The sequence below is a fragment of the Podarcis vaucheri genome, assembly GCF_965113315.1.
Source record: "Podarcis vaucheri genome assembly, chromosome: 13".
Taxonomy (NCBI): domain Eukaryota; kingdom Metazoa; phylum Chordata; class Lepidosauria; order Squamata; family Lacertidae; genus Podarcis; species Podarcis vaucheri.
In genome coordinates this window covers 35,840,736-35,866,540 of record NC_138751.1, presented here as the reverse complement: position 1 = coordinate 35,866,540, position 25,805 = coordinate 35,840,736, and the positions used below count along the sequence as shown (strand labels likewise).

At 46.0% G+C, this 25,805-nt stretch overlaps 1 long non-coding RNA gene across 1 annotated transcript in view; it reads right to left on the bottom strand.

Annotated features, from left to right (window-relative positions):
• Positions 1 to 12,159: 12,159 nt before the first annotated feature.
• Positions 12,160 to 25,805, bottom strand: part of LOC309516099 — a 131,894-nt gene continuing 118,248 nt past the window's right edge. Inside the window, exon 2 of the long non-coding RNA XR_014212772.1 lies at positions 12,160 to 12,255. This is a non-coding gene — a long non-coding RNA (uncharacterized lncRNA). The remainder of the gene's footprint in view (positions 12,256 to 25,805) is intronic.

Below are 25,805 nucleotides of genomic sequence, written 5' to 3'. Positions count from 1 at the left end.
GTTTAGGGAAGCTTTTAATGTTTAATAGGTTATTATATTTTAGTGTTTTGTTGGAAGCCGCCCAGAGTGTCTGGGGAAACCCAGCCAGATGGGCAGGGTATGAATAAACAAACAAACAAACAAACAAACAAACAAAATTATTATTATGTGGGAGGTTGTTTTTGTTTTTGTTTATTATGGCATGCATTTTTTTGTTTTTATATTGTAAACCACCCTATGATCTTTGAACGAAGGGCACTATAGAAATGATGATGATGATGTAACTGGGCTCGCTTGCTTAAGTTCACCTGAACCTATTGGTTCCTCCAACACCCTCCTGCAATGTATATACAGGTTGTCAGCTTAGCAAATAACAGACCATGCACTGGATTGTTGGATCCCATATGGTGTTTGGAGATGAGGTGGCAGGGTGGCGGCGGATGGCGACTTTTTGCGGCAGATGGGCCGGTACTTCTCCGCTGGATGCGCTCCTCACACCAGCCTCGAATTGATCCGTTCCCTGAGCGCTTGGTAGCCAGAGAGCGCAGGAGAGTAGCCAAAGTTCTCTTTGCCGAACGGCTGTGAAAGGCACTGTGTGTGTGTGTGTTGTTTTTTTTTTTTTGGAACGCCAGCTATTCATTTGTATGCGGCTTGGTATTTCGTACAGTTGCAATCCCCCGGTGGCGGCACAAAGCCCCGGCCATCTGTTGGGCTGCCGAGTGACTTCTGGAAGAACAACTTGGTGGTCTTTGCTGCCGACAGATATATCTGCACCCCCCTCCCTCCCCAAGAGGATCGCCGCAGCTGCCACCGAGTGTCTCCTTTTGTCGACGCTTTTCGGGGGTGCGCCTTCGCACAAGCACAAGTTGAAATGATTCTTAATAAGCTCTAGCCTGTCGGATTCTGTGGTTTTATGTACAGCTAAAAAAAGCCGTGTTTCTGCAGGACGGAGCTGGCGAGCGAAGCTTTAATTATAGCGAGCTCAAAAGCAAAGCGAGCGGCTCAGCCATCCTACCCCTGCCTTCCTCACAGCCGCCTCTCTCGCCGCCCATCCCTGCATGGAGAGAGACCCCCCCCCTTTCACAGGGGTTCCTAAGGGGCAGGTGCCTCAACTCTCATCCAGTTATCTGATTGCTAGAAAGGGAAATAATTGTGCCTGCTGAGCCATGCTCCAAACCGCAGCATGACACATGCAACAGAATGGGTTGTGTGCCCCTTCAAACTACAGGGAGGGAGATAACAGTCTCTGAGACTCACTGCTGTTAACATTGGTATTTCACCTTTCCTCTCAAAGCTCTCGAGGCAGCAATGTGCTGCAATGCTCGAGCCAAGGGAGACAACCCACCATGGCACCCGAGGAGGCTTCCGGTGTTGCCCTTCGGCAGCTGCCCCAGACTCTGAACTTTCGTAATAATAAAAAAAAGAGTACCATATTTTTCACTCCATAAGATGCACCTGACCATAAGCCGCACCTAGTTTTTAGAGGAGGAAAACAAGAAAAAAAATATTCTGAACGAAACACTGGATGTATGGTTTTTGTGGCCACAGACATGTGATTTGACGGTGAGTTTGGGGTAGTCCAATGCAAAAATCCTGAGAATCCATGTGGATCCATGCTTTGTAACCTCGTTTTTGTGCCATTGCGGCCCCACAAAACAGTGGGTGCGTGATTTTTTGGGTGCAGGCTGTAGCCATGGACATGCGTCTTATGGAGTGAAAAATACGGTAGGTCTCTAGTCCTCCTAGAAAGTTGTGGGGCAAGATGTGCAGGTACCTTCTAAGCCAAGCATAGGCAAGCTCAGCCCGCCAGATGTTTTGGGACTACAACTCCCACCATCCTTAGCTAGCAGGACCAGTGGTCAGGGATGATGGGAAATGTAGTCCCCAAACATCTGGAGGGCCGAGTTTGCCTATGCCTGTTCTAAGCGATCTTTGTGAAATGAGAGGGGTGTGCAGGGGAGAAACTAGGCTTTATTTCACCCAGGTCAACAACTCAGTTTGGCACACACACATATTTGTGTACACACACATACACACACCAAGCTGGGGACCTCAGGGCAAAAATCCCGGCTGGCTTCCCTGTAGCTACAGCTCGTGTGTGTGTGTCTATCTTTTTCTTAAACTAGTTTTTATTAAGGATATTTTGTGTTACAAAACAGACAAACAAGTACAGTGGTACCTCGGGTTAAGAACTTAATTTGTTCCGGAGGTCTGTTCTTAACCTGAAACTGTTCTTAACCTGAAGCACCACTTTAGCTGATGAGGCCTCCTGCCACTGCCGCACCGCTGCTGCACGATTTCTGTTCTCATCCTGAAGCAAAGTTCTTAACTCGAGGTATCACATCACTTAGATCACATCATTCAGAAATTTCGTGGCCATTCACCCAGTCTTCTTAACAAAGAGAAGGCCACTTGGATTATTCAGGCAATCACCTGGCTCCATTCATCTGTCCAACTCCCAAGCCTAACAATAATCTTGTAGTGGGGTCCTTTTAAAAAATTCTTACCAGAAGCTGTATTTTCCATTTCCTAGCAGACCTCTAAAAGCCATTGGATATCACTGACTGTATGTTTTGGAAAATTTGTTGTGTCTTAAGCTATCGGAAGCAAAATTTCCATGACAATTGCTGAGACCAAGGAGCAGGTTTGTATCTCTGTTTGGACACAGTTGGACGCCATTTTGAAACAAGGTTGAACCTGTCAAAACTGTACTGATCTTAACTACTTGGACTACTGCAATGCACTCTACATGGGGCTACCTTTGAAGGTGACTCAGAAACTACAACTAAACCAGAATGAAGCAGCTAGACTGGTGACTGCGTGTGGCTGCTGGGACCACATAACACCTGTCTTAAAGGATCTACACTGGCTCCCAGTATATTCCAAGCCAATTCAAAGTGTTGGTGCTGACCTTTAAAGCCCTAAATGGTCTCGGCCCAGTATACTTGAATGAGTGTCTCCACCCCCATTGTTCAGCCCAGATACTGAAATCCGGCTCTGAGGGCCTTCTAGCAGTTCCCTCCCTGTGAGGTTACAGGGAACCAGGCAGAGGGCCTTTTCAGTAGTGGCACCTGCCCTGTGGAATGCCTTCCCACCAGATGTCAAGGAAATAAACTGACTTTTAGAAGGAAATCTGACTTTTAGAAGAAATCTGAAGGCAACCCTCTATAGGCAAGTTTGCAATGTTTGATGTTTTGTTGTGTTTTTAATATTTAGTTGGTAGCCACCCAGAGTGGCTGGGGCAACCCAGTCAGATGGGTGAAATAATAATAATAATAATAATAATAATAATAATAATGACAGAGTAAAGAGGCAAAACAATAAAAATAAACCCAACTATCCTGTACAGATAGGAAAATGGAATGGGGGTGGGGGCTAAATCTTTGTACTAAGAGTGGGCAAGAAAGAACACTATTATTATTATTATTTATTATTTATTCAGCATTGATATTTTGGTTTCTTAGAATGGCCAAGCAATGCTGGGTACAAGGTTCCTAGTAATCAAATTTATGTGCCACAAGCATAGGACCTCAGGGGGCTGTCTTATATGCACTCAGACCTATTGGTCCATCTAACTCAATGTGGTCTATACTCACTGAAGGCTGCAGTTGGTGCTGTGGTCTAAACCACTGAGCCTCTTGGGCTTGCTGATCGGAAGGTTGGCGGTTCGAATCCCCGCAGCGGGGTGAGCTCCTGTTGCTCTGTCCCAGCTCCTGTTAGCTTAGCAGTTTGAAAGCACACCAGTGCAAGTAGATAAATAGGTACAGCTGCGGCGGGAAGGTAAACGGCGTTTCCGTGCGCTCTGGTTTCCATCACAGTATTCCGTTGTGCCAGAAGTGGTTTAGTCATGCTGGCCACATGACCCGGAAAGCTGTCTGTGGACAAACCCTGGCTCCCTCAGCCTGAAAGTGAGATGAGCCCTGCAACCCCATTGTCGCCTTAGTCCAGGGGTCCCCATAGTCCGGGGGTCCTTTACCTATACTAACTGACCATGGGTTTTCAGTGGTCTCCGCCAGGCCTACCTCGAGATGTCAGGGTTTGAACCTGGGAAACGCAGGTGCGCTAGCACTGAACAACGGCCAATGTATCAATGTCGTATCTGTTCAGATTCACTCCTTGTTGCCTTTGCCTCTCCCAATTGTTGGTGCCTCGGGTTGGAATTTAAATGGAAAACCCCGTGGGGGCAGAAGCCTTCCTTTTGCGTAGCTGACTGCAATGTGCGTTGCGTTGTTAATAACAACAACAGGAATGTGTTTCACAGGTATCCTTCCCACCACAGGCCACTGTTAAAATTAACAACTGCTTTGCAGCTTATTACTGGCGAGGGCTGTGCTCTTGCTGATAGCCGGTTTTCAGGAAGGTGAGGCGGCGGGGGGGGGGGGAGGAGAACTGGACACAGGTGGAGGTCTTATTATCATAGGTAATTAAAGTATACTAATTAAATTAAGACTCCATCTGTCGGAGCTGAGCAAGCCAGCAGAGTCCTTTAATTAAGATACCGTGTTTACCATAATGGAGGCTGGGAGCAGGAGGCTTGACTGCAGAAGGGATAAGCAAAGAACACGCAGCCAATGAGAACGTGCCAAGAACAGATCCCTGGAAGCTGCTGAAATGACTTAACGAAAAAAAGGAACCGGTGGGAGGAAGACTTTGCTTACGAAGGCTCCAGGGGAAGAGTCATCCGCCCTGCCTTTTGAAGTTGACTCCATGGTGGGGTGAGTCTGAGTCCCACCCATCCTTGATATTTTACTCCAGGGTGGCACTGACCAGCAGCTTCTGCTCGGAGGCACAACCAAGAGCTGCAGCATTTTTATTTATTTATAGCAGGGACGCAGGTGGCGCTGTGGGTTAAACCACAGAGCCTAGGACTTGCCAATCAGAAGGTTGGCGGTTCGAATCCCTGCGATGGGGTGAGCTCCCGTTGCTCGGTCCCTGTTCCTGCCAACCTAGCAGTTCAAAAGCACGTCAAAGTGCAAGTAGATAAATAGGTACCGCTCCGGCGGGAAGGTAAACGGCGTTTCTGTGCACTGCTCTGGTTTGCTAGAAGCGGCTTAGTCATGCTGGCCACGACCCGGAAGCTGTATGCCGGCTCCCTGGGCCAATAAAGCGGGATGAGCGGCCGCAACCCCAGAGTCGGTCACGACTGGACCTAATGGTCAGGGGTCCCTTTACCTTTACCTTTACACTGGTACCTCAGGTTAAGTACTTAATTCGTTCCAGAAGTCTGTTCTTAACCTGAAACTGTTCTTAACCTAAAGCACCACTTTAATGGGGCCTCCCGCTGCCGCTGCACCACCGCTGCATGATTTCTGTTCTCATCCTGAAGCAAAGTTCTTATCCCAAGGTAATATTTCTGGGTTAGCAGAATCTGTAACCTGAAGTGTGTGTAACCTGAAGCGTATGTAACCCAAGGTACCACTGTATTTCCATTTATAAATTGCTTTTCATAGATATCTCAACGCAATTTCGCAAGGAAAAGTCCACCAATAAAACGATTGCTCAATTTCATTTATAAAGATGGTCGTAGCTATTAAAACAGAAGAAGGTTAAATACCATTTCATATGTAAAAAAACCACACAATTTCTTTTATTTTTGGTAATACAGTCATACCTCAGAATTCGGACGCCTTGCGAGACAAACGTTTTGGCTCCCGAGTGCCGCAAACCCCGAGTGTTCAAGTTTGCGAACGTTCTTTGGAACCTGAACGTCCAGCGCGGCTTCCGATTGGCTGCAGGAGCTTTCTGCAGCTAATTGGAAGCTGTGCCATGGTTCCTGAATGTTTTGGAAGTCAAACGGACTTCGGGAACATATTCCGTTCGACTTCCGAGGTACAACTGTAATATTTTATTATTTTCTCCATATAGAAGCTTACATTTGTTACTCAACAATTGTATTCCAATTCAACAAAACCAGGGACTTCCCACTCAACCCAGCATCAATGTTTATAACTCAAATTTCATTTTCCCTCCAGCAGAACTCACCAGAAGACAGTTCTGGTACCTCTTAGGTGGGTGGCATTGTCGTTCTGTTAGGTGTTCATGGTGAGTTCCAGCACCTCTTTTCCTAGAAAAATAGCACTGAATTTCATCCTCTCTAACACGTTTCTTAATATATTCTGCTGTTTCCTTACACTGAGGTCTTTCCTTATGGGAAATAACATTTTTTATGCAGACTAGAAATGGTTTCTAGTTTTCTTTAAAAGATTCTAAATTGGTATCTTTTATCAGTTCTGTCAATTTTGCCATCTCTGCATATTCCAAGATTTTCATTAACCTTTCTTGGAGGGGGTTCTCTCCTCCCATTTCTGAGCACAGAGAACCCTTGCTGCTGCAGTCACATACACAAATACTGTACATATGTATGTGAAAGAACGGGTGGAGTCATGGGAAGAGATATTTCCGTTTCATCTTTCACCAGTCAAAACATCTAGAATACTGTGTCTGTTCCTAGGTGCTGCGATTGAAGAAGGGGTGTTGTCTGGCAGGTGGAGAATCTCAGGGCTGGTAGCCAAATGTGACCTCTCTTCTCAGCCTTGGGGACTCCTCCCTGTCCCTGTTCCATGCCCCCCTCTGAGTGTTTTTGTGTAGCTGAAATATGTCTTTGACCTGTGATGTTGCCTCATTCACCTAGTTGCAGGGGCGTAGGAAGGGGAGGTGTGGGGGGGTGGTGGACTGCCCTGGGCGCCCTCACTGAAGGGGGTGACATTCAGTGTTAGAATTCCTGCTCCGCTATTTCAGTCATAGGATTGTTGTCTTTCACATGACATGGTATGTTTTGACTCCAAGAGTGAAGTGACAGAGGCAGGATGTTTGTGTTCCGTGAAGTGGGATTATTGTCCTTTGTTCTTTTTCTCTTTGCTGTCTGATGCTAGAGAGAGAGGGAGCCATGTTGCAGTGCTCCGTGTGTTTATATGTAAATAAAGGTAGATTAGCCAAAATGCTGAGGTCTGTCACGCAAGATGCACAAGCTCTGCAGATCCTTAAGTGTGCTGGTGTCTGTAGGCATCGGTCGCTGTGATGTTCGGGTTGAAGAAAGCTTCTGAAGCTCCCGAACGATTGACCAGGAAGGAGAGAACATGCCAGTATGTTTCCAAGCACAATTCAAAGTGTTGGTGCTGACCTTTAAAGCCCTAAATGGCCTCGGTCCAGTATATCTGAAGGAGCATCTCCACCCCCATCATTCTACCCGGACACTGAGGTCCAGCACCGAGGGCCTTCTGGAGGTTCCCTCACTGAGAAAAGCCAAGTTACACGGAACCAGGCAGAGGTAGTGTAGGTAGTGTAGAGTGTAGGCTGAACTCCTGACATTCAGTACACAGCCCGCCCACGACTCCCAAACCTCCCCCGAGCCGTCGGGGTAAGGGGTGGGTGGGAGCTGCGCTGCTTTGCTGGAGACAGTCCCCCCTTCCCCCTTCGCTTTGACAGCTTGGGCGTCGTGGGCGGGTGGCATGCCGAATGTCCGCCAGGGGTGGCTCGCTCCACCTCCATGAGCGGCTCACTCCACCCCTGGCTGCAGGGGTCATGCACAGCTCTGGGCACCCAAGCGCCAATCCTGCACCTGGGAGGGCACCCTCCGTGCCACACCCCCCTCGGGAGCATTACGCTTCCCATTTTTAAGTTCGGAATAGAGTACAGTGGTACCTCGGGTTAAGAACTTAATTCGTTCTGGAGGTCCGTTCTTAACCTGAAACTGTTCTTAACCTGAGGTACCACTTTAGCTAATGGGGCCTCCCGCTGCCACCGTGCGATTTCTGTTGTGAGGTAAAGTTCTTAACTTGAGGTACTACTTCTGGGTTAGCAGAGTCTGTAAGCAGAGTCTGTAAGCTGAAGCATCTGTAACCTGAGGTACCACTGTAGTTGCTTTGGAAGACGATAATCAGGCACCCGCAGCTTCCTATTCTTTCTACGAAGAAGGGTCAGGCTGGATGTCCAACGGGGCCCACTCCAACGTTACGATTCTCTGGCTTTCCTAAGAAACTTCAATGAGATGTCTGGGCGAGCTGACCCCAAATCGTTCTGGCTGTTGAGGTCAAAGCTAGAAGACGAGCAGGAACGAGAGCAGATGCTGGAGCAGTGGTAAAAAATGGGTTCCTGGCAGCTTGCCTGTGGCAGGATGTCTATGTGCGGATACAGTTGTATCAGTGGAAACTTTGCCATTGATTTGGAGGATGCAGCGGGGGGAGGGGAGGGGGCGCGAGTGTTGCACGGCTTGACTCTTTTTATAAAAAAAAATAATAATACTGAGCGATTCGTCCTTCATAAAAACACAGATGTTGCATATTGAAATCCGCAATCGATATTTACAGCTGCCTGAGTCTTTTCCAGTAATTAATAACTGGTTGCCAATTTTCTTTATTATTTCTTTCTTGGTTTGTTTTTAAGGCAATAAAAGGATGTCTTCCTCTCTCTGATTCAAACACAAATTCAGCAAGGACAACCAAGTTTGTAAATATTTGCTTTCTTGATTTCTTCCATCTTGGCAGTTTCCTAACCTCTGATATTGGATAGATGGATAGCTAGCTAGATAGATAGAGTGGTACCTTGGGTTACAGACGCTTCAGGTTACAGACTCTGCTAACCCAGAAATAGTACCTCAGATTAAGAACTTTACCTCAGGATGAGAACAGAAATCGCGTGGTGGCAGCGGGAGGCCCCATTAGCTAAAGTGGTACCTCAGGTTAAGAACAGACCTCCGGAACAAATTAAGTTCTTAACCCGAGGTACCACTGTACATACATACACACAGTGCTGGGGGGGTGGACACAGGGGTCCACATACCCCTAAACATTTTGTTAATCTAATGGGAGAAGAAACTAACATGTTTGTTTGTTTTTTAAAATGCTTTCTTCTCTAGCACGATCAATTGTCAGTTCCATTGCTACCCCCAATGTCCATTCATTGTATTTATTTTTCCTGATCTGAACTATAAAATGGTGATTTTCTTGAGTCAAAATGAGAATACCCCTAAACATTTTTAAAGAAAAAAAGCACTGGATAGATAGATAGATAGATAGATAGGTAGGTAGATGATAGATAGATAGATAGATAGATAGATAGATAGATAGATAGATGATAGATGATAGATGATAGATGATAGATGATAGATAGATAGATAGATAGATAGATAGATAGATGATAGGAAAATCCGCAGTACAGAGATATATGAAAGCATCTCTTGATAAGGTCTTGACAAATTATTTATACATGTTAAACAGATAAAGCTTGTTCCTTTTTTGCTTCAGGGCATATGGAGGTGGGCAGGGGAAGCTCTATATACAGGCCTCTTTTTTAAAAAAACAACAACCCAAAAACACAACCGTATCCAGGCTTCCTTCCCTCCTCCTTGGTCCCAGGAGAGGCAGAAGCTGGTAGCAGAGCAGATGGGTGATCACAGAGAAATCTATCAAGTCGGAAAAGCTCGTCCTTCTCTGCCCACTGAGGAGGTTTGCAGGTTTATCTTCGGGACACTGTGTTACGAGCACAGCACCCCTGTGGGACTGAAGCCTCCCCTTTCCCTTGGCATCTAACGGGACTTTTGGACCAGGTTTGGGCAGTGCAGCTGCAGGGGCTGAAAACATTTTAATTGCTGATTTATCTCGTTCTCCCTCTCCTGCTTTTAAGCTTGCTTTGCATTCTCCCGAATTCCTTCCCCGCCCCCTTCCACAAATTCCCTCACTGTGGCGCTTCCAGACAGTTGTTGCTTTTGGGTGGGATTCAATCACACGCCGGCGAAGCTGAAGTGAAGGCGGTGAAGGTGGTTGGAAGATGGATGGCGGCTAACAGATTGAGGTTGAATCCTGACAAGGCAGAAGTACTGTTTTGGGGGGACAGGGGGCGGGCTGGTGTGGAGGACTCCCTGGTCCTGAATGGGGTAACTGTGTCCTTGAAGGACCAGGTGCACAGCCTGGGAGTCATTTTGGACTCACAGCTTTCCATGGAGGCGCAATTCTGTGTCCAGGGCAGCTGTCTACCAGCTCCATCTGGTATGCAGGCTGAGACCCTATCTGCCCACGGACTGTCTCGCCAGAGTGGTGCATGCTCTAGTTATCTCCTGCTTGGACTACTGCAATGTGCTCTATGTGTGGTTACCTTTGAAGGTGAACCGGAAACTGCAACTAGTCCAGAGTGTGGCAGCTAGACTGGTGACGGAGTGGCCCCTGAGACCATATAACACCTGTCCTGAAAGACCTACATTGGTTCCCAGTACATTTCCGAGCACAACTCAGTGTTGGTGCTGACCTTTACAGCCCTAAATGGCCTCAGCCCTGTATACCTGAAGGAGCGTCTCCACCCCCAACGTTCTGCACCGACACTGAGATCCAGCTCTGAGGGCCTTCTGGCGGTTCTCTCATTGTGAGGTTGCAGGGAATCAGGCAGAGGGCCTTCTTAGTAGTGGCACCCACCCTGTGGAACGCCCTTCCATCAAAGAAATAAACAAGGTTATTGTATTTTTAATATTCTGCTGGAAGCCGCTCAGTGTGGCTGGGGAAACCCAGCCATATGGGTGGGGTATAAATAATAATAACACCTGTCCTGAAAGACCTGCATTGGCTCCCAGTACATTTCTGAGCACAATTCAAAGTGTTGGTGCTGACATTAAAAGTCCTAAGCAGCCTCGGTCCAGTATATCTGAAGGAGCATCTCCACCCCCATCGTTCAGCCCAAACACTGAGGTCCAGCTCCAAGGGCCTTCTGGCGGTTCCCTCACTGCAAGAAGTGAAACTACAGAGAACAAGGCAGAGGGCCTTCTTGGTTGTGGCACCCACCCTGTGGAACGCCCTCCCATTAGATGTCAAGGAAATATACAACTATTTATTATTTATAGAAATGCTATTTTTCTAGAAAAAGAGGTGCCGGAATTCAGCATGAATGATTACCTTGTTCTTTTATAATGGCAATGATGCCCTCCTGAGAGGTACTGGAACCGAGTACCGATGAGTTGGTAAAAAAGTCCTGAATATTTGTCTGCCTTTGCCATTGCCTACTTCCACCTTTGATCATGCCCACCATTAGAGTGTGGCCCTCGGAATGTTAGCTACATCTGAATTTGGCCCTCAGGCCAAAAGAGGTTCCTCAGTAATGAGTTAGATATAGTAGTAACATCTCTCGGTCTGGAGTCCCTCACTAGAATTCAAAATGGCCGCTCCCCCGTTTTACATCCTGCACAAATTTGTAATCTCATGTTACAAAAGTGTGAGAAAGTAATAAAGAAAGAAAGCAAAAAACCCCCAAACCCCACAACCCTCTCTGTTGGAGGCAAATAAGGATTCTTAGCATTTTCTCTGGGGGAAGTGACCTTTCAGGGTCAGTTTGCACAAGCCGGAATAGGTGCAGGCAAACTGGCGCAAGGTAAGAGACGGCAGCTAGCCAATTCCACTCTCTGAGAGGTGAGAGGGGTCTCGTCAATTTTGAGGCAGGCAGAGGCGGACCCACCAGTGCCCTGCTCTTCCTTGGCCTTTCCGCAGAAACGGGGGAAAAAAAGTTCCAGATGTGGAGGCGGATAATATTTTTCTTCTTCTCTGCAAATGTGACATATCGCTTTGGCAACAGCTTCTTATTCAGGGAGTAGCTCAAACAAGTTTTTTTTTTTTTAATTAGATCCAGGCTCCATATATTCCAGAGCTGCCTCTGAAAAGCGGACAGCCAGATGGCCCTGGATAACTCACAAGCAGGGCATGATGGGAGAATTATCCTTTGTCTTGCACCAGTATAAGCAAAGATTGGCTTACTCTGAGATGTGCAAGTTCCTTTACGTTCCAGCTGTCTCTCTTCCGGGGTGGACAGAAGGTGGGTTGGGATGTCCTGGTAGACCTCCAGACAAGTGGCAGTAGATCAGCAAAGACTTTCGACTCTGAATGGTGTAGCAGTAGCACCAACCGAAAACAGAAAACCCACTCTTTCCCTCACCTAAATTAGGCTGCTGAAATTAAGAAATGTTGGGGTGAAATAGGAGTGGATTGAGCTTGAGTTCTGGTGCTGAAAGCAAGTTCCAGGGTTGAGCAAATTCTTTCAGCCATATTTTTCCGCAATCTCATGTTTGCCGTCCTATTTTGCTCCTGGCTCTGGTTGGGGCCAATGAAAAACAAATAGATCCTGCCAATCCAAAGTTTGCCCATCTGTTGCGTGGCGATTCCCGCCCCCTCCCACAGATGGAGTAAATAAAGACACCGGACACCAGAATTTAGGTTAATGGGCGAAAATGGCCACAACTTTATTGATTACAGGTAAGAGCGGTATTGGCTTTAGGCTTTGGCCCTAACAGGCTATCCGGTCTAACTGGGAAGGATTAAGCACCAGCAGGGGGAGCCCCCGAGATGCAAATCCCTAGGCGCTCCCCAAGGGGTTACCACTCAGGAGCGCGCTTTAGGCCCTAGCCTTCGTAGGTTTTGGACGAGGCAACGCCCCCCGGAGCCCTTTAACGAACTACCCTTCAAGATTTTGGGGAGGTGATGGCGTTCCTCCCCCCCCCCCGACTTCATTTGTAGGAAAGAAAAGGGGCGAGCCAGGGCTGCCTCGACCTTAAGAGCACCTGGTAAGCCTGATTGGCTGGCGCTGAGGGCGCTGAATATTAATGAGACGGGAATCTCTGAGTCCCGCGGGGTTGACGCCAGCCCCGTGAGATTGTAGAGCCCGCAACCCCCCCTTTAGGTCGGGAGTGGCTTTGCTTTCTGCACCAAGGGCGGTTCCTGCTTTCTGCTACCTCCATTCCGGATATTTGTTTTCAAGATTTTGAGTGTGCACCTAGGTAAGAAGCAATGCTTTCCATCCTGTCCTCTGTTCATCACAATCAGCGTTGTCTGCATTCCACTACAGTTCAGCTTCTGCTAAAATCGACAGTGTTCACCTCACTATTGGCTATGGCTGAAATTAATTGTGTGATTAATTTGGCTGCATTTCGATGACAAGGAAGTGTCAGAAACAATGCAGGCAATAACGTAATTTACATAACATTTAACATAACATTTGCAGACTTAAAAAAAACCACAACAAACAAATGACATAGCAAAGACTGCTCATATTTGCTGGCATGATTTCTATTCCTGACCTCCAACAAACATTTTAATTGCAGCAATTTCTGCTCACATTTCCATTTCCAGTGTCCAATATCTCTAGTGTGCACCCAAACCCTCCAAGTGCCCCTATTTTCCAGGGACAGTCCTGGATTTACAGAAGCCGTCCCAGTTTCTGATTTGATCCTGGAATGTCCCATTTTTCCTTAGGACGTCCATATTTTCATTGGAGAAATGTTATGTCATCCCTGAACCAAGGATATAAGTAACTATACAACCTTTAGAAGGCACCTGAAGGCATTCCTGTCTAGGGAAGTTTAAAAAAATATATTTATTATGTTTTTATATATGTTGGAAGCCTCCCAGAGTGGCTATGGCAACCCAGCCAGATGGATGGGGTGTAACAACAACAACAGACGTCCCTATTTTCCATCAGATGTCAGTCTTAATGCTATGCAAGTGACTTCTTGGATGGGGTGCAGGTAAACCTGAATTCTGCTGTGGAAATGAAGACACGTGAACACATAATAACCATACATGTAGAAGGGGATTTACCAGAGATCTGGCTTCCTCAGTGATGGTACCAGACAGAGGGCCTTCTCGGTGGTGGCGCCTGCCCTGTGGAACGCATTCCCATCATATGTTAAGGAAATAAACAACTATCTGACTTATAGAAGACATCTGAAGGCAACCCTGTTTAGGGACGTTTTTAATGATTGAACATGTTTTTAATATTTTGTTGGGGGCTGGGGAGGCTCGGCCAGATAAATAAATAGATAAATTATTATTATTATTATTATTATTATTATTATTATTATTATTATTATTATTATTATTATCCCATCTCTGAAATGTCCTCTGTAGTTCCACCTGCATATCACTAACTCTACTTTGTTCTAGGTGCTGTTAAAAATCAATGTTACAATCCATCTTGGCTTCTAAATATCACTTTGCAGCTGTTCAAGAATTTGAGTCTGGGTTGGTGGTGGCTGTTTTCTAATTGTTTAAAAAAATGTTTGCTCTGCTGATCAAAATGTCGCAGGGTAAAATCTATATTATAAAGACAATGCTGATATGTTGTGCAAGACTTGCAGGTTAATCAGATGTAGTCTATGGCAGATGGAGAAGGGTCATAGCTCAGTGGAAAACTATCTGCTTCACTTGCAGGAGGTGCTAGGTTCAACCCCTGGCATCTCTAGATAGGGCTGGGAGAAAACCTTTCCTTAAATCCTGGACAGCTGTTGTCGGCCAGTTGTAGACAACACTGACCTGGGTGGGAGCAATGGTCTGACTCGCTGTAAGGTAACTTCTTATGTTCCTAACCTTTTGGGAATGTGTCAGTGGGGAGGGATTATAAATTGGAAGAGGCTTTTTGCAGGCCATCCACGAATATCCTGAGACCCTACCGGCTCGCGGACTGCCTTGCCAGAGTGGAGCATGCTCAAATTATCTCCTGCTTGGACTACTGCAATGCGCTCTACGTGGGGCTACCTTTGAAGGTGACCTGGAAACTACAACTAATCCAGAATGGAGCAGCTAGACTGGTGACTGGGAGCGGCCACTGAAACTATATAACACTGGCCCTGAAAGACCTACATTGGCTCCCAGTACGTTTCTGAGCACAGTTCAAAGTGTTGGTGCTGACCTTAAAAGCCCTAAATGGCCTCAGCCCAGTATACCTGAAGGAGCGTCTCCACCCCCATCATTCAGCCCAGACACTGAAGTCCAGCTCCAAGGACGTTCTGGCCGTTCCCTCACTGCGAGAAGTGAGGTTGCAGGGAACCAGGCAGAGGGCCTTCTCAATAGTGGCGCCCGCCCTGTGGAACGCCCTTCCATCAATAAAATAAACAACTAATTGACTTTTAGAAGACATCTGAAGGCAGCCCTGTATAGGGAGGTTTTTAAGTTTGAGGTTATTGTATTTTTAATATTCTGCTGGAAGCCGCTCAGTGTGGCTGGGGAAACCCAGCCGCATGGGCGGGGTATAAATAATTTATTATTATTATTATTATTATTATTATTATTATTATTATTATCCTCTTGCTTTTGATGTATGAGAAAATCTGGATTGCAGGATGGAGAAAGTGTTTGAAGGTAGTGATTTGGAGGAGACCACCATATGGGTAGAGGAGAATTAATGGAGGTTCAGGAATCTTACAGTCCATGCTCAACAACAATATGATTGAGCCCTAAGATGATTAGAACTTGCGAGCTTGAATTGGCTACTACTGATTTATCAACTGAATAAATTGAGCTGTAGTTGATTTATTTATTGGCAGTTAATCACCAGGGATGGTGAATTAAGATCTGGTTAACAAAAAAACAAAAAAAAAAAGCTTCTTACCGCCTGCCAATTGCAGGTTCTGATGTTGCACAGCCCTTGTCTCTTTTTGGTGTGTGTCAGGGACCTGATATCGGAGCTAGAGGCGGAGGGAAGGCTCTCAAATGATGCTGGAGAAGGGCCCAGCAGGGAGAGAGGCAGCTCCGCAGATGGGGAAGCAAATCAGCGCAACACCAGGGATATAGAGGGGCTGATGGGGGAATCGGCGAGAGGGCTCCAGGACTCTTCACCGGACACCAGCAGGGAGAGCACGGGTCCTCCGCTACCCACGCCCACCCTGCGCAGAAGACTTCCGCACAGAGAGAGTAGGAGGAGACTGGGTGTCAAACAACTTTTATGTTGGAAAAGATTTAAGAAACGGCCACTGACGGATTCTGCTAGCGACTGAGGCAGCCACAAAGTGAAGGGCTGCCCAGACTGAAAGGTTTAGCAAGGCAACAAAGCCTGGAGAAGCGGCAACTTACGCACGAGCAACCCATACACATTACAGTGTGTTATAGTAGGAAAGGGGGGAAATTAAAGGGGGCTGTTTTTCTTCTCTCTAGCAGTGAGTGGAAACAACCCTGCTTGTTAAAACTTTTGAGTTATCTCTCTCGCTTCAGTATCTCATAAATCCACCTATATTAAGTTTTTGGTAACATGCACATCTATTTGCATTTAATTAACTTCAATCAGTTAACGGGCGGATGATTGATCCGGGGGAAATTGTTTGTTCTGCAGCTCAGAGGTGGAGCACCTGTTTTGTGTTCAAAAGGTCCTAGATTCAGTCCCTAGCATCTCACCCTGAACGGATCAGTCAACCGGTGATGGGAAAGACCCTCTGCCCTAAACCCAGGATCAGAGGCCCCGACTTGCACCCAAGACTGAAGGGGTCCAGGATGCATTGCGTGTGTGTGACAGCATGCAGGCAACGCGTATCACATATGTGCGACATCATGCTCCCAGCATGCACTGTGCATGGGACGTTGCATCACCAGGAGGAGGCAGAGCCCAGTGTTACATGGCTTCATTGACCAGCAACTCCTCTCTCACACTCAGGAAGAACTGGACATTTGCTCAGCTCCACGCTTGGCCTCCTCCACCACCTGAATATTGAGGGGCCCCGGCCCCCTCCTAACAGATACTGAGCGGGCTAAAGGCCCCTTGGCCACGTAGAGGTAACAGGTAAAACGTAAAAGACCCCTGGATGGTTAAGTTAAGGTTACCAGATTTTTTCCAATGAATCTGGGGACACTTTTCAACTTTAATGAATTTTGTATGGGGACTGATTTGTAAATCTGGGGACTGTCCCTGGGAAACGGGGACGTCTGGTAACCTTAGGTTAAGTCCCGTCAAAGGAAGCTATGGGGTTGGGGTGCTCATCTCGCTTTCAGGCCGAGGGAGTTAGTGTTTGTCCACAGCTTTCCAGGTCATGTGGCCAGCATGACTAAACCACTTCTGGCACAGCGGGACACCGAGACAAAAGCCAGAACGCACAGTAATGCTGTTTACCTTCCCCCCGCAGAGGTACCTATTTATCTACTTTCACTGGTGTGCTTTCAAACTGCTAGCTTGGCAGGTGCGGGGAAAGAGCAATGGGAGCTCACTCCATCGCGGGGATTCGAACCGCTGACCTTCTGATCGACAAACCCAAGAGGCTCAGCACCATCTGCGTCCCATGCAGGCTCCATAGAACTCCCAAGAGAGCTGCTTCCACTCAGTGTGGACTGTATTGGACTATATCGGGGCTTCCCAAACTATGGTCCGCATTTAAATATCCATGTTGGTTTTTTTGATTGCGTTTTATTGCTCCCTTTATTTCTTGTAGGGCAGCGAAATGCAATGTGCAGGAGATAGAAGCAGCAATCCAAACACAAATAAAAATCATGCAGCATTTAGCACAGTGCCTTGCAACTGCTGCAAGAGGCAGGAAAAAAGTCTGAAGGGATTCACCAAGATCATCAGTGATTTTCAAGGGGACCATCGGCGTGTGGGAACCGCTGGACTAGAGAAGGACAAATTGCCTGACGTGGTATAAGGCAGCTTTCTCGGAACTTAATTCTGCATTGCTTTAGTTCTGCACAACTGAATGCAGGACTGAGGTCCATGGACATGTGCTTGCAATTGACCCATTAGCATGAATAGCCATTAACTTCAATGGTTCTTCTCCTAAGTCAGTTGAATGAAGGCGACCCAAAGTTCACACCCCAGTATGCCAAGGCTTGATGAAACTGCTGAAACTGAAACTGCTGTTGAACCACCCACTGGCTCTGAGATTTGATTGGACGTGATCTACACGTTCTCGGTCTCTTCTCAGTAGCTTTGAGGACTAGCGCCTTTGCTAGCCCCTTTCTTTAAAGGAAGGACAACTGGGCCCTGCACCAGATCCCAAAACATGCACCCCCTGGATCACCCCCTTCCTGTGAGTATAGGATATAATATCTGGTCTAATAGAAATGATTTTTATTTTTTATTTTTGCATCCGGAGTAATTATATTTATTTTTCTGCCCGCGCAAAAATAAGTCATCTGTTGTACACAAGCATCTTTCTCTTTGGTCTCTTGGCTGTTTCTGATTTTTGTTCCTTCTCCTCGTCCTTTATGCGGAGTTCAGCCAGGCAGATGGTTGCAGCGTGGGCAGATGTGCCCATTCCCTTTCGCTGTTAACAGTTAAGCATGGTAGATTTGACTTGGGTGTTTGTTCTAAGTGGCTGGTTTTCTGGATGTGCAGGAGCAAAGGTTATTGGAGGCTCAAGCTTTTGAGGCTCATTAAATTTAAATTAGAGGAGGAAATTCCCCCCCTCTTTTTCCTAGTGAGACGAGGGAATCTATTTATTAGCAAAACTGGCAAGCATCATATTCTGTAGATGGAAGTAAATTCGCCCCCTGCTTATGGTGTGATCAGAGCAGCAGAGAGGCAATCAAGCCCTGACATTTTCAATTTTGGAGACCAAATTCTCTTGTCTCTTCTTCGCGCCCCTCTTGGGCAGCAGGTCAGTTTTTTCTCTCTCTCTAATGAGCTGTGAGTCCCAGACCCTAATATACCTCTCAGTCTTTGCAATGTGTTTTGCTGCATTTAGGTTTACTGTTCTTTTTCATCCCGGGAAGGCTGCTGCCTTTGTACTTTGTATCTCGCTCTCAGCACCCCTGCAGGCATGACTGTTGTGTCCCGTCCCCCCCTTTTAGAGAAGGCAGCGTTAAGGTGCAGAAAAAAGGTGCATTAAGGTGTGAAATGCAATTAGGATTCCATATGTCTAGGAGTTGGGGGCATTTATAGTAAGAGCCCTATATTCCAGATGTGTAAACAAAGAACTCTAGTACCCTGTGTCCAACCCTTGTTTTCTTTTTTGGGTATTCAGTACAAGTGGAAGTCGGTGGCACCATTAAAAGTGACAAGCCATTCTCCTCACAGATGCCCGGTCCAGGGCCGGATTTAGGTTTGATGAGGCCCTAAGCTACTGAAGGTAATGGGGCCCTTTATATGCCCAGCTGTCCTTTGCCAACAACAAATTGCTGCTGTTTTTTGTGTTGAATATACGCTATATGGTAATTTACAGACCTCATAGGTATCTAAAGCCACTGGCACATAACAAAATATGTATAAGTAATTGTTGAACTGAAATACAATTAAGAAGTATATTATTAGTGAAATACAATTAAGAAGAAGTATATTAACAGTGAAATAATTATTAAGCTCCAACTTAAAATGATTGGGGGCCCATTACTTACATCAGGCTTCCTCAGCCTCGACCCTCCAGATGTTTTGAGACTACAGTTCCCATCATCCTTGACCACTGGTCCTGCTAGCTAGGGATCATGGGAGTTGTAGGCCAAAAACATCTGGAGGGCCAAAGTTGAGGAAGCCTGACTTACCGGTACATCATAGGAGCCTGCACAACACAAAACACTGTTGCTGTATGTAGGTTTTATTTTATTTGTTTTTCATCTTATATTTTGGAAATGTATATCCAGGTTTTTTTCCTTTAAATTTTTTGGGGGCCCCCAAGAGAGTGGGGCTCTAAGCCATAGCTTGTTTAGCTTATATGTACCAATCCGGCACTGGTCCGGTCACATCAGCTTGGGGGATTGAATTCTCTAAACAGAACTGCTCTGCTTTTCACGTTGATTGCCTTCCCTAACAGTGGGAGAAATGGGACTCTGAACAAATGCTAAAATGGTAGAATTACTCATGAGAGCAGCTGTTCAAAGTCCAACCAATAAATCACTCATGTTCTGCCTACGATGGCAATTTCTGTCCCTTCTTGGTGAACCGCCGGAAGACGCGGCAACATCCCTGGGCAACAAGTTCTGTAGGCCAAGTCCTATGTCGGAGGCTAGATGCCTCTGAATAACCGTTTCTGGGAATTGTAAGTAGAGTAGGGTTGCCATATGTCAAAAAGTGAAAATCCGGACAGAAAAGTACTGAGCTTTTTTCAAAATTCCAGACAGAAAAGTTGCTGAGCTTTTTTCCAAAAGACAAAATTGAAGTTTTTGAGCTATTTTTAAAGGGAAATCGCCAAAAACGACACCGCCGACATGGGTTGCCATATGTCCAGATTTTCCCAGACGTTTCAGCAATTGCTGGCTGTGTCTGGGAACCCTAAAGTTGCATAGCAACCCTAAAGTTGAGAGACTGCTGATGCACTTGGGTCCTGCGTTGAGGGTTCCAATATAGACATCTGGTTAGCATACCTGCCAAGTGTCCCGAAAAAAAGGTCATACCTTTCTCCTCCTCCCCATGTGGTGGCCATTTGGGGTGCTGTACTCTCGTTCTTAGGGACGCAGGTGGCATTGTGATTTAAACCACAGAGCCTAGGACTTGCCGATCAGAAGGTTGGCGGTTCGAATCCCCACGACGGGGTGAGCTCCCATTGCTTGGTCCCTGCTCCTGCCAACCCATCAGTTCGAAAGCACGTCAAAGTGCAAGTAGATAAATAGGTACCGCTCCGGCGGAAAGGTAAACGGCGTTTCCGTGCGCTGCTCTGGTTCACCAGAAGTGGCTTAGTCATGCTGGCCACATGACCTGGAAGCTGTACGCCGGCTCCTTCAGCCAATAAAGCGAGATGAACGCCGCAACCCCAGAGTCGGTCATGACTGGACCTAATGGTCAGGGATCCCTTTACCTTTACCTTTACTCTCGTTCTTATCCCGAAAAAAGTGTTCTTTTTCGGGGTGAATGTGAGGCATAGGTCATGTGACTCGCCTGGGAGCATGTCTCAGTTTGGGGTCTGGGGAAAAAATTGGACGGTATGGGTTAGCTGAATTAGTTGGGCCTCTGGCCTGACCTGGCCTGATCTTGTTGGCTGCTCCCAGACTTTGGAACTCCCTCTCTGGAGAACGTAGACTGTTTCCCTCCTTGTTGTGCTTCCGCCGGAAGATGAAGATTTTCTTTCTCCAAAGAGGTTTTGGGTAACCGGCTGCTTTTAATGCTGCTGTGCTGTATTTATTGTAATAATTGATACGGTTTTAATAGATTTTATATGTTTATATAGTTTTAATTGGTTCCCCGCCCCCCAATGTTTCTAAAGGTTCTGATTTTTATCTGTAAACTGCCTTGAGTTCCTGTCAGGGGGAAAAGGCAGAGTATAAATGAATATAAGATAATATCGTCATCATCATCATCATCAGGGCTTTTTTCCAGCTGTAACTCGCCTTTCAGGTGGGCTCTATTGCCATTCTAAGAGAACGAGGGAGGTGTTCATGGTGAGTTCTGGCACCTTTTTTTTTTAAGCACCAATAATAATAATAATTCAGTAGGCTTCACCTTACATTTTTAAATTCTTTTTGTGTTAAGTCTTCTCCATTGCAAAGTTCATTGGATGGCCCAGTCTCTAGTCTTTAGAGAGCGATTGCCTTCCCACCCCCCTCTTTGCACTTTTCACATAGCTGTCAACTTTTCCATTTTCTCGCGAGGAATCCTATTCGGAATAAGGGAATTTCCCTTTTTTAAAAAAGGGAAACGTTGACAACGGCTATGACTTTTCATGCACCCTGGTGTAACACAAAGGTCTGCTGTTCCATGCTCCCCACAGCTTGCTTGCAGTGTGTGTGTGTGTGTGTGTGTGTACACAACAGACTGCATTCAGCAATGGCATAATGCACATCAAACCCGAAAGCGAATACATTTCCCGTGTAGTTGCTTTTGCACAATTGAGAGCTAGCCACCTTGTCTGAGCATCTGTGCAGCCTTCTGCCGCTCTCTGGAATTGGATTGCGACAACGATCTTATAAATCATTGCCCCCCCCCTCGCCAGTTGTCTCCTCCTGCCCCCCCCGCCATATATATTATGTTTACAAACCAAAATGCCTTGGCAGTTTGCAAATCCTTGGTCAGCAGCAGACACTCTCTTCTTTAGGGTCTCAAATGCAGGCTTTGCTTCAGGTTTAAGGGTCCCCACTGGACTAACTACACACTTACGGACCACCTTTGTCCAGCCTAGAGAGATTTACCTGGTGGCGGCAGCGTTCTGAACCATACTAGCTGGGCTGCTTTTGGCCACCATTTTAATGTCCCAATGGCAGGGTGGATAAAAATCAATGTGTTTTTTTTTTTAAATTTAAATCAGATTTTTAAAATTTAAATTGGATTTTTAAAATAAAATGCTTTTGGAGGAAAAATCTTTCTAAAGATAGTTTTCTATTTAAGTTACATTATGGTCCAAAGGCTGTTCATTGGGAAATAAGGATTTGTTTTAAGTTTTTCCATGTGTGCTAAAACTCAGTCTAAGTTGTTGTTGTTTAAAAAAAATTGTTTAACCACATCAGTTAACAAACGTGGATACATATGCTATAATGTTATTGTTTTAGTTGAATAAATTGTTTAAATTGTTATTAAGGAAATGATTATTTTTCTCCTTCCAATAAAGTACAGCAGAAAAGTTGTCCAAATATAAACAGTTAACCTATTAAACCTCACAGTAATTTCATAATTATCTATGTCTTTCGAATAATATAACCACATCCGTAATTTTTGAGATAACTGAAAAAACTACTCTGAAAATTTATTATTCCAAAAATGAAAGCTTCATCTGGTTGTAAATATGAAGGTTATACCAGCAAGAACGAGTCTTTCTGTAAAAAAAAAAAAAAAGAGATTTAAATCAAGTCTTAATGCCTAGTGATTTAAATCAACTCTTACTGACTGGTGATTTAAATCATGATTTAAATCAATTTGATTTAAATCAAACCCACCTTGCCCAATGCTGACGGCCACCAACTTAGACGGCTTTAAGAGAGGATTGGACAAATTCGTGGGGGAGAGGACTAACAATGGTTGCTGTGCTCTGCCTCCTCAATTGGAGGCAAGATGGCTTCTGAATACCAGTTGCTGGAAGCCACAGTGTACCAACGGGGAGAGCCACCTGCTTGGCCACTGTGAGAAAAGGATGGTGGACTAGATGGGCCATTGGCCTGATCCAGCAGCCTCTCCTTATCTTCTCGTGTGTCATGGCTAGTAGCTATTGACGGCGATACCCTCCACAAATTGGCGTGATCCTCTTCAGAAGCCATCCAAGTTGGCCAAGAGCAATGCTATGCAGAAATGGCTGTGAAGCCCAGCTAGAATTTGGTAGCCATTGTCAGTGCTTTTTTTCTGGGGGCACGCATACCCCTAAACATTTTGTGAATCTAACGGGAGGAGAAACTAATTTTTTTTTTTAAATTTTAGTTCCTTCTCTAGCACGGTGAATCATCAGTTCCGTTGCTACCCCCGATGGCGGCCTCATTTCCTGTCACGGTGTTTCCTGACTCTCACACAGAAGAGAGCGTTTAATGTGTGAAGTAGTGTGGAATGTGTGGTGTTTCATGAGGTAATGCGTGTTTTTGGTACTTTTGTCCATTTACTGTATTTATTTGTAACCACCAACCATCCTTTTGGGGAGCTTTCAAATGCAGGAGGTGGTAACTGGATTTGCGAGCATGTCTGTCACCGATTTGCCATTGGGATTGTTCATTTACGGAAGCATTTGAGTGACTGACTACATTTCTAAGCACAATTCAAAGTGTTGGTGCTGACCTTTAAAGCCATAAACGGCCTCGGTCCTGTATACCTGAAGGAGTGTCTCCACCCCCATCGTTCAGCCTGGACACTGAGGTCCAGAGCTGAGGGCCTTCTGGCAGTTCCCTCACTGCAAGAAGTGAAGTTACAGGGAACCAGGCAGAGGGCCTTCTCGGTAGTGGCGCCCGCCCTGTGGAACGCCCTCCCACCAGATGTCAAGGAAATAATCAACTATCTGATTTTTAGAAGACATCTGATGGCAGCACTCTTTAGGGAAGTTATTGTGTTTTTAATATTCTGTTGGGAGCCGCCCAGAGTGGCTGGGGAGACCCAGCCAGATGAGTGGGGTATAAATAATAAATTATTATTATTATCGACACCCCTCCCCTTTCTAGAGTTATTAGTGGAGAGAAAAGGACATTCTTCTGAAATCTAACAACAAAACCATAAGCCACTCATCATTCTGCCCCTCTATAATGCAGAGGGAAACTTTATTCTCCATTTCAAGGGCAGTATTAAAAATAAATACATGATGCAAAGAGACGTGGCCATCCTTGAATCAGAAAGAGGAAAGCGTGGAGCATAGTGGAGGCAGAAGAGAGAGCGAAAGATCTGGCACAAGAGAGCGGAAGAAAGCAAAAGGTGGTGAGGCAACGAGACAAGCAGAGAAACTTGGGACAGGCGGGAGAGAAGGAACCCTTATGAGACATTTATATACTATATATCTATAGCACCGAATGCTTTATAATCCTTCTCTCATCCATCATCACAACAATCCTCTGAGGTAGGTCCTTAATGTTTGCAGGGGAGAGGGTGAATTGCTTGTAGCAACCCAGTGGGTTCGGAGAGGGAAGCTAGGAATTAAACCCTGCTTTTCTGCATTGAAGTCCATTGATCCAATCCTGCAACCGCAAAACCCACCTGGGAATAGGCTTCCATGGGTGGATCTGCTGTGCTGGGTGTGGACTCCCCACTTACCCAGCATGTGTGAATGACAGAAAACCACACCTGCTGTGAATGACAGAAAACCTGGTAATGCGCACACAACTTCCCTGTATGGCCCCCTTGTGTTCAGATTCCAGGGCACAGTAGCGGAGACACTTTGTCAACATCAGTGAATGTCAGGAGAGCATCACAATGCTGGCTATAAAATTTCAACTGAATTTGGCAACTTTCCCCCAATGTGTGTTTCAAATTTTTAATTATTTGAGGAGCCCAAACACTTCTCTTTTTGGATTGGGTGGAACCCTGACTCTTCCCACTGAATGTGAGCTGGCGCTATCCAAAGTAGAAATCCACATAAGAATTCACCCAGCCAAACATCCAGCTTAGAAAGGCGCAGGCATTCACATTTGAAATTCCGTATTCCCTTCCTCTCTTACAAATTTCACATTCTTCATAAACAGCTGGTTTTGGACTACAGTTCCCATCTTGCCTGACCACTGGCCCTGCTAGCTAGAGATGATGGGAGTTGTAGTCCAAAAACAGCTGGAGGTCCCAGGTTTGGGAAACCCTGCACTAGATTGACCAAAGAGCCACTTCCTGGCCGAGCCATCAGGGCAAGTCCTTCCCCCTCACCTCCCTTTTTCTCCATGGTGGTTGATGCTACTGGCAAGTACATGAGGCTGGCATCCCCCAAAGCAGCCTTGCTAGCTTCCAAAGATGCCTAAGTGAGTGGTAGACCAGCCGGTGGTTGCTTACGGTGGCCTGGACAGAACAATTCAAAAGAGAAAGCTGCTACTGGAAATAATGGGAGAGGGACCTCAGTACGTCATGTTCCTTTTAGCTTCCTTTGGAACACAAATTTTAGAGACCGGTGATCATCCTGGGCAGGCACTGTGCTGCACCCATTGCCTGCGATCTGGTTCGGTCATGGAGTGCCTGCTTCCCTTGTGGTCCCTCCTAGTTTGTCCATGAGAAAGAGGATGTGCTCAACAACTTTGGTCAATTCAATGGGTAGCTCAGTGGCAGTGGCCCAGGAGCGGGCATTCTCTACAGCAGGGGTGTCCAACTCCCAAGAGACTGTGATCTACTCCTGTTGTAAAAACACTGGCAGTGAGCTACCCATTGAATTGACCAAAGTTGTTGAGCTTTTTGGGGGAGGAGTCAATCCATCACTATCACGCGATTGACCAGGAATGCCCCACGATCAACCGTTGGACATCCCTGCTCTACTACAACCCCTAAGCGTTGGAGCTTCCTCGTGCCCCACAGAGGTGCGTCTGTTGCCTTCATTATACAGCTTATGGAGAATGCTGAAGACGTAACTCTTTCTCCTGGCTTTTAACACTTGAGAGCCGTATGTTTGTAGGACCCACCTTCTTTTTATGCTTCTAAGTTGTTTCTGATATTGTTTTTAATGCTGTAGCCCACCCTGGGACCTTAGGGTGAAGGATGAGGAGTAATAATAATAATAATAAGTCTTTTATAGAGCTGTGGCACCCAGTCCATTAATTATTTTAATAGAATCAGGGTTGTTTTAAAATAAAATACATGTAGTT